Raw genomic sequence first — 7,803 nt, 5'->3', positions numbered from 1 at the left:
ATCTTGGAGATAATTAATACTTTATAGAGGAATGCAGGATTTAAAATGGAATACTGTGTTACAATAGGAAGACATATAATATCAGCTATAAATATTATAAAGTAGCAATAACTAAAATACTGAAGTATTAACATAAGGACAGTCAAACATAATAGAGTCTGGAAAATGACCTGCCCACATATAACAGACATTCAGTTTATGAGAAATATTCTACTAAAAAGCAACAGAGGAAATTTTTTGTCTAAACAGATGGTCCTTGAACAGTTACCTCATCATGTAAGAAATTAACTTGATGATCTCCTGTGTCACATTAACCCTCAAGTCACCTCCAGGGAGATCATAGATTGAAATGTAATAAAGAAAATGATAGGGCTTCCGGAAAATAACAAAAGATGAGATCTTCACAATTTTGAAGGGGACAAAGATTTCTTAAAGAGGCCACAAAAGTACGCGTTGAAAGGTTAGCAGAGTGGGTAATATTAAAGTTGAAAAGTTCTGTTTATCAAATTGTCATTGGGAAGCTAAAAAAGGCAAACCACAAAATTTATTGACAACTGTATCAAAAATAAAGTACATTTTCTAGAAATAGAAAGTGGGATCAAGTTAAAAAGAAGGACACTGCCCTGCAGGTGATGAAGGAACAACCTTGAAGTGCATGCCAGTAACAGGATCTCTATGTGGCCAGACATGCACCAAGTGGTGCTCAATCTCACTAGTCATGAGGGAAAGGCAAATTGAAAATGAGTGTTACTACATATGTCCTAAGTCTAAAATAAATACAAAGGATGACATCAAATGTTGGAGAAGACAGAAAGCAACTGGAACTCTTGTACACTAGTAGCTGGACAGATTGACACAATTTCCTTGGGAAACTGTTACTATCTATTGTAGTTGCATAGAGAACTTCTATAGCCCATTAATTCCCCCTCTTAGGAAGCAGCTTAAACAGACAGTGGTTGGAATGAATTTAAATATCAATACTGGAATGGATAAATTGTGATATAGGTCTCTATGTGACAATGGAAATGAATAACCTACTCCTGTAAGACAAAATATAGGTGAATAGTATATATATGTAGTTGTTAGCAAAAGAGGTCAGACACAAAATACTTTTACAAAATATAAAACACAGCTCCTACCTCATGCATGCATATATTGGCAAAGAAAGCATTCAGGAAGGTGAATCTCTCTGGAGAAGAGGAAGAGAAATCTGAGATGCTTGGGGGATATTTTACTCCTCCTGCTATCCATCCCTCCCCCCACACCCTTATCTTTTGCAAGATCAGCAAGTGCTCTTAACCACTGAACCATCTCTCCAGCCCCTTGAGTTGAGTTTTTAAGAACCTTTTCTGTGGGAATTCTGCAGCTGCACTATCTCTGAGTGAAATACCTTATCAGGTGTTCTGTTGTAGTAGTTCAGCCCGGAGCCAGAACTGAGAAGAATAGTTCCTGTCATTGGTAGTTCCCAGTAATGAGTGAGAGGGAAGGACTCTGTGATTGACAGCCCCATTCACACTGAAGATAACCTGGGCAAAGAACTTCCTTTGAGGATGGGATGCAGATACCATATGTGTACTGTGTGCTAAGTGATTTTCAGTTTTGCATGTTAGAGACAGTTTATGATCATGGCCAATTTGCCCATTGCTTGAATAAACTACAACTGGACAAGCAGTCGAGAGAAAACCCAACTCTCACTAGCCATTTATGAGCACACCCATTTGCCATCATCCTCACTGATATGAGATGTTATCAACATTTGAAATTTGTTTAGTCTAATGAACAAAAGTGATAGTTTCTGGTGCCTTTTACTCATTTATGTTTCTTCTATACTTTGTCCTATGTGGCAGGGAGCTTATAAATGGTGTTGAGCGCACCAGCAAACATGATGGTTTCTGTTAAGGAGGGCAGCTTTACCACTGGCATTATTTAGAATTGAAGTAAAGAGAAATAAGCAGCCAGGCTGGTAGTCTGTTTTATTAATGTTTTCATTGTCTACAGACAATGCATCTTCTGTGTGTGGATCCACTGTCTGCATAGTCCTCTGACTTTGTAATATTTCTATCTGTATTCTGGACATTGATGTTTTCTCATTTTTTGACTGTCTTTGTTATTGTCTTTTCATTTTGTTTATTGTCTTATTTAGATTATCTCCCTATAACTTTAGAAGATGATCAATTCCTTGAATGGCAGGCTATAGACATTGCTTTAAATTACTCCCTGATTGAGTTAGAAGATCCTTGTTTCCGTCCCCTAATAATGTCAGAGGAGCATCCAGATCCAGCTGTGAAGGTACAGCCAGTCAATACTGGATATTTTTAGGATATGAATCGTATCACAGAAGAAAATCTCCCCACAGAAAGAGTGAGTCATGGAGATGACAGAGTGCTGGTACTATTTGCAATAAACTTTGGCTTGCCACCTTCTGACTCACCGATTAAAGCATAAGTGGATTAAAACCATTTCTCTTTGACTTTTAGTTTAGGGAAACATTGTTACTATTCAGGGATTTGGTTACAACTGAAGGCTAGTAAGGCAGAGAGATTGAAGAGATGTAATTTGGACATTAACACTGTCACTATGGTAAGAGACTATAACCAAGGCTGAACTTTTATCTCCCCAAGGAAGACAGACATGAAGATAGATTGCTTGCCAGTAGCCCTCTGCTCCTTGATCCGGCTGTAGGTCTCTGTGAGACTTTCTTAAGACATACTCTCTGCCTTTCTGGGGAGGAGAGCTATGAGTCTGTGGTAGTTGTCACTGTGGACTGATGGCGTGTGCAATTATGTAATAAACAGCTGCCATTGTACTTGCAGCCTCACCCAGCTGCCTGCTTGTTCAGAAGGTAGATAGCCAACAAAACAAGAAAAAAAGCAACCAAACCAAACAAACCCAGTAAGCTTTGTGAAGCTGTAAGCCAAGGAGGATTTATTGAACAAATCAAAGTGCAGCAAGATGTGATCCTCTGAAAGCAACCTGTTAACCACATGATCAAAATCACATCTTCAAAGGTGAGCTTTCAGTACCCACATATTCATGTACACACACACACACACACACAGTCACACAAACACACATATACTCAAACATACACTACATGCAAAAGTATAACTATACATATTTACATAAGCTCATGTTCATTTATTATGCACATATAGGACCATATCTGGTCATAGACATTCATGAAGAACTACATGCATGCTTGCACAAAATTACACATATACAGCAGCACATATTATAATACACACTCATACATAGACTTATGTACACACACAGATAGCCATGTACTATTAGAAAGCATTCATTTTCAGGAGAGTGTTCTCTACTTGGAGATTTGGGAATTCCATTTGTAATAAATGTATTTTAAAAGTTTATCTTTGTAATTTTTTCATTGCTGAACACCATAGGGTGAGGGGGACTGTCTAGTCTTTCCAAGTCCTTCCTTTTGTACCAAGCTTGCAAGGCAGGTGGTAGGAGTCCTCAGGTCTGAAATATTTTCTTTAGTCTTGTTTCTGCTCTCCCTACAGTGGTGGCACAGAAACTTATGTGTAGGAGGACCTTGATATATGTTGGGAGATCCTCAAATTTTCTCTTGTCTGAGTTTTAAAATTAAAAGGTTGGGAATTTCCTGTCTCTTTTTCCTTGACTGGCCTATGATAGAAGGGCCAAGCCGTGCCTCCATCTCTTAGAGACAAACTCTCCTCAAGAGACTAGGAAACTTGACCTACTTCCATGTTCTTGAAGAATTAATCAGAAATACCCAAATTCTCAAAGATCATCCAGTGCAAACACATTAGTCAGCCATTACTGTGTACAGACACCTAAGGTGTGAACTTAAGGGAAGGAAGCATTACTTAGCCATAGTTTCAGAGGGGCCCATCACACCTGGGCCAGGATGATAGAAGGTCTCATATCATGGTGGCCAGGAATCAGACAGAGAGACAATGCCTTTGCTGCCTTGCTTTCTCTCTTTCCCCTTCTTATTCCATCCCAGCCTCTAGCCTCTGAAATCCTGCTACACATATTTAGGACTTCTTCCTGAAAAGGCTGCCACAGTATCAGCCAGTGGCATGCTTCACTACCCCACTTGATGCTTCTCCATCCAGTCAAGTTGGCAGGCAAGATTAGCTGCCACAAACCCTCTACTTTGTAAGGAAGTTTGATACAAAGGTATTTTCTTAAGCCATAACACCAAGGTTCTCATTTTGTGGATAAATAAACTGATGCCCAGAAATATTAGATGTTTCTCCAAAGTAACTCAGTTAGCTGGCAGCAGACTAGGACTAGGGACTCAACAGTGATTCTTGGAATAGTGTCCTCTATCAGGCAGTGATGCTAAGGTAAAAATGCCAAGTGAGCTGAACATGCTTGGATTCTCAAATTGTTTTAAGTATATCAAGTCTGAGTCCCTATGGATTCTTTCATCTTGTTGGTTTATATATTTGCACAATCCAATGTTCACAATGGTTGCTAGTTTTACCATACCTAACAGATATGGATTAGATAAAGCTGGTGGCCATTGTTCTAGTAGAGCCACAAATCCACTAACTGTTCCACAGGTTTTGGAAAGTATAGAGATTTTCTTTTTTTAGAATTATGACTCTAAAGCTAACACTATAATATTTTGGAATTATCTCATAAAGAGGAGTTTGACTTTTTCTTTTGCCATATTGAATTTATTTGTTTGAGCTGTGTCAAGTTTTATGTTTGTTTGTTTGTTTGTTTGTTTGTTTTTGAGACAAGGTTTCTCTATGTAGTCCTAGCTGAACTGAAACTCACTATGCAGACCAGGCTAGCTTTGAACTCATAAAGATCCTCCTGTCTCTGCCTCCCCTGGGATTAAGTGCATGTACCACCACACACACACACAGTTCAGCTGTGTCAAGTTTAAACATCTCTGCTACCCAGTGTCCAGTAAGTAAACCTGAAGTGTGTAGAGTGGGAGCTTGTGTATGATGTTCCTTTGTCAAACAATGTATATGTATGCTTTGTATCTGTATTTACATAGTCATTACATTCTATAAATAATGCAACAATCATCTATGTATATGACAAAGGGTATAAAGCTTGGATACACTATGCACACTCAAATCTGGTGGTTAAGTTAGTGTGATGGAGCTGTGGTGGTTTCTCAATCTTCCAAATGATTTGCAATGCAATTTTATTTTCATTAGAGAAGAATGCAGTTATTATTTTAATGGGGGAAGCAAGCAAGAATGAGGATAATAAGGTAGTGACAGGGAAAACATGTTTGGGGAAGCCCTGTAGCCTGGGAGACAGCGTGTGCAAGGAAGGACAGTACCATGATTGCTCCTACCCTGGCCAGTCAGCTGGCTTTCATAAAAGGCTCTACCACTTTGTGTGTAGTTTTCTTTTGAGATTCTCAAAGTTTTATCTTTATATGAAAGTTTTTCTTTATATGAAATAATTACTAGATTGGTGTACTTAATATGATAAACGTCAACCCTTTCTTTTCTTTTAAAATAAAGCCTCCTTCTGGTGCTGCTGGTGTGTGTGTTTTCATGGTATAGCATCACTTAAATATTCTGAAAAAAAAAAGAATTTATATGTAGTTACGTTTCAGTTGTGGCATGGTGTAATTACACACCACAATAAACATTTAAATAAATCAAAGTTTGAGAGAGTCACTGGTGTTCACTGAAATCTCAGGTACAAAATTCAGCATGAGACATGACGTGATTTGGGATTTCTCCTAGCCTCAGTGTGCTATTGAAATGATTTATTTGTCTTATCCAAGGAAAAGTGAAGTAGCTTCTGTGGGTAATTTCTGTACCTTCAGGATCAAAGAATTTCTACATTTCAAATGTCTTTATCTGTACAAGAAGTAATCATGTTTTATAGTTTGTCTTTGACAGGAAAGATCATTCCAAATGCACTTTGAAAAGAGCAGATGGGCTGGTGACAGAGTTCAGTAGTAGACTACTTGCCTGTCATGGTGGAAACAAAACAAATCAGCTATATATCCTTATCTTCTGGAAAAGAAATGAACCTCAGTCAAATTTTACACATTTGTATTTGTGCGTGTGTCTGAATAACAACAGCACCTCACATTTATAAAACATCTATCAGATGAGCCACCAATGAGATGTCTTCAGATATTAATCATAGAACAATATAGTTGACAGAAGTCATCATTGCTATCACATAAAAATGTCCACTCTGGGCTGGATAGATGACTCAGTGGGAAACAGGAAAGTATTTGCTGTGTGCCTTAGTTAGGATTATTATTGGTATGATAAAATGCCATGACTAAAGCAAAGTGGGGAGGAAAGGGATTATTTGGCTTACACCATCCCCATCACAATCTGTCACTGAAAGAAATCAGGGCAGGAACTCAAAGCAGGGCAGAAACTTGGAGGCAGAAGTTGATGCACCAGTGATAGATGGGTGCTGCTTACTGACTTGCTCCACATGGTTTGCTCAGCCCGCTTTCTTATAAAATCTAGGACCACCAGCCCAGGGATGGCTCCACCCACAGTGAGCTAGGCCCTTCCCCCATCATTCATTAGTTAAGAAAATGCTCTCCAGGCTGTCCCACAGCCCGATCTTATGGAGGCATTTTCTCAACAGAGGTTTCCTCCTCTCAGGTGACTATAGTTTATGTCAAGTTGACATAAAACTAGCCAGCACACTATACAAGCATATGGATCTGAGTTCAGACCTTCAGTTCCCATATAAAAGCTGGACACAGTGGAATGTGTGTGCAGCCCCAGGGCTGGGGAACAGGGACAAGAGGCTTTTGCAGATATGCTATGGCAAAGTCAACATTTAATAAGAGACATGACTTTAGAAAGTGAGGTGAAGGGCTGGTGAGATGGTTCAACTGGAATAACACTTGCAGTATAAGCCAATGACCTGAGTTTGATCTTAGAGCCTATGCAAAGGTAGAAAAATAACTTTATAAAGCTTTCCTCTGACCTTACATGTATGCACATGCACATCCACACAAATGTCATATACAAGCATAGCAGTAATAAAGAAAAAATAAAATTAACAACCAAAATAAAAATAAGATGAATATTTGTGTGTGGTGGTACATACCTTTAATCTCAGGATTTGAGGGGCAGAGACAGGATTTCTGTGAGTTCAAGGCCAGAAGGGTCTATACAGAGTTTGAGGTCAAGTCTGAAACCCTGTCCCAAAATTTGTTTTTATTTAATGGAATATCCTAATGTTTGACAACTCTTATTTGCATTCAGATATAAAAATGGAAATTACTGAGGCCTTTTGAAAACTTAATTTGAATCCACTACTTCTTTCATAAACCATCTTCTCATTTTATGGTGGAAACAAATTTTAGAAGCTGGAGACATCATCTTTCAGCATTTACATTTTAAATTATTTACATTTTAAATTATTTTATTTTCGTAAGTATTAGGTAAAAGTACTGATTACAAAAGGATAGACTGGGGAGCTTTCATGACAAGGGCTCCTTCTCCTTGTTCTTCTTAGTCTTGCTGATTCCAGTTTTGAAATTAGAACATGCTACTTGTGTAATCTAAAGGAGAGAGATATAGAGATAGAGATAAAGGTAGATAGATAGATAGATAGATAGATAGATAGATAGATAGATAGATAGGTCAGCTGGGCATGGTAGTACATACATGCTTTGATCTCTGTGCTCGGGAATCTCAGGTAGGTGGATCTCCGTAACTTCCAAGTCAGTTAGGTTTATATAGTGAGAAGATGTGTGAAAGTCCTAGGTACAATACCCAGGAAAACAGACAGACACAATGACAGAGAGAGAGAGAGAGAGAGAGAGAGAGAGAGAGAGAGAGAGAGAGA

This window comes from Grammomys surdaster, unplaced genomic scaffold (genome assembly GCF_004785775.1).
Source record: "Grammomys surdaster isolate TR1022 unplaced genomic scaffold, NIH_TR_1.0 348, whole genome shotgun sequence".
In the NCBI taxonomy this organism is placed as follows: domain Eukaryota; kingdom Metazoa; phylum Chordata; class Mammalia; order Rodentia; family Muridae; genus Grammomys; species Grammomys surdaster.
Note: the sequence above shows the minus strand (reverse complement) of the source record.